The sequence below is a fragment of the Apaloderma vittatum genome, unplaced genomic scaffold (genome assembly GCF_000703405.1).
Source record: "Apaloderma vittatum isolate BGI_N311 unplaced genomic scaffold, ASM70340v1 scaffold36746, whole genome shotgun sequence".
NCBI lineage: Eukaryota > Metazoa > Chordata > Aves > Trogoniformes > Trogonidae > Apaloderma > Apaloderma vittatum.
Genome location: NW_009721872.1, coordinates 2,775 through 4,269, shown reverse-complemented (window position 1 = coordinate 4,269; position 1,495 = coordinate 2,775).

Genomic DNA, 1,495 nt, shown 5'->3' with positions numbered 1-1,495 from the left:
GAATGAAATTAAAATGACCCATTAGTGAGGTGGGGAGAATTAGCCTCTCATTCGTAATCAAGCCGAAGTGTTGCTGTGGGCAGTGGTTCAGCTCCATCTGAGACGAGGACCTCACATCGACCACGACCATCCCCACAACTGTGAAACACTTGCTCAGCTGCCGCATGGGCAGAAGGTGCCAGTCAGCCGTCACCTTTTTGTACTCTACAAAATAGGCAAATAAACATTTACCTGGCAGTAAATGCAAAGGTACGTTACCCCAAAGCTCTACATTCACTCTGCTGCACAACTTCCTGCTGCAGACGGCATTAGAAAGAAATTAGTGGAATTACGGCATCTGGCAGGGGAAAGGACGCAAAGCTTTCTTACCCAAGCAGGAAATTAAGCTTGAAACTTAAGGACAAACTGGCTGCCTTCACCATGGTAGTTAACAGTAGATTAAGCATAATTATTAAGTTTCAAATGTAACAACCGCACTGCCATCACCGAGGCAATACATACCTCTCTGGAAGCTACCGCCTTGGGGTATATTGCAGCACTTGCCTCTGTCTGCTGGGCTAGTTTCTAAGGAAATTTGTCTTCACTGACCCTTTGGCTCTAAATCAAAGTGAAGAGTCTAGCAGACACTTTGGGTAGTATGTAGCTGTGTCACCGAACACGGTTTTGTTACAAGAGGCTTCCTTACATGTGAAAATGTTTAAATGAAAAAGATTCCTATGCAATGAGTAGCAAAGGTAGCTTAAATTTGGGCTTCTGCTCTTTGTATTTTGTGTTCTCAAACATTTCCTACTGCAAACCTCAGCTGGACAGATTTAGAGGGCATCGTTCCATCCAAGACACAAAGGTATTCAAATCCCTCACCGCAAGAACACGCACTGCCATAGCGAAAATAAAGCTTTTTCCATTATTAACGGACACTCCACTAATCACACGGAAGTGCATAAGGGATGAGTACTCTCTTGGACAAAAACATTTATGAAATACAGGTGGCAACTATTGAGCTTATTAAGGAACTGTTTTGCATTTTTTTGTGTGTTTGTATTTATTTTTTTTAAATAACCAACATGATTCTTCCCCCCCAAATAATAATAAAAAAACAGTAACAGAAAGAAAAATTTAGCAGAATGCAAAGAGGGACAACTCCAGACTGTTTTGACTTAAAAAAGACCTGCAACAACAGATCTTCAAACCCAGTGCCAAAGAGGGCAGGGCCAACTCATCCAGTGACCAAGACTGCAGAGAGAAGTCTTGCAGCCCACATATCTTTGTAAAAACCTCACGCTGATGCACCGTCAGTTCAGCAAATTGAGACGGTGCTGGCACACAGGAGTGATTTCAGTCTCCTCACGTCTCACGTTTCATTAGTCAGTGGTAATCAGGTTATTTTTCATACAAAGCCGGTTTAAAGCCAGTGAGTGCAATATCTACCAGTACAAGCTCCACAGATCCCTGGGATGTAGCGTTCCCTGTCAGTCACGGCTGGGAAGCGGGTCTG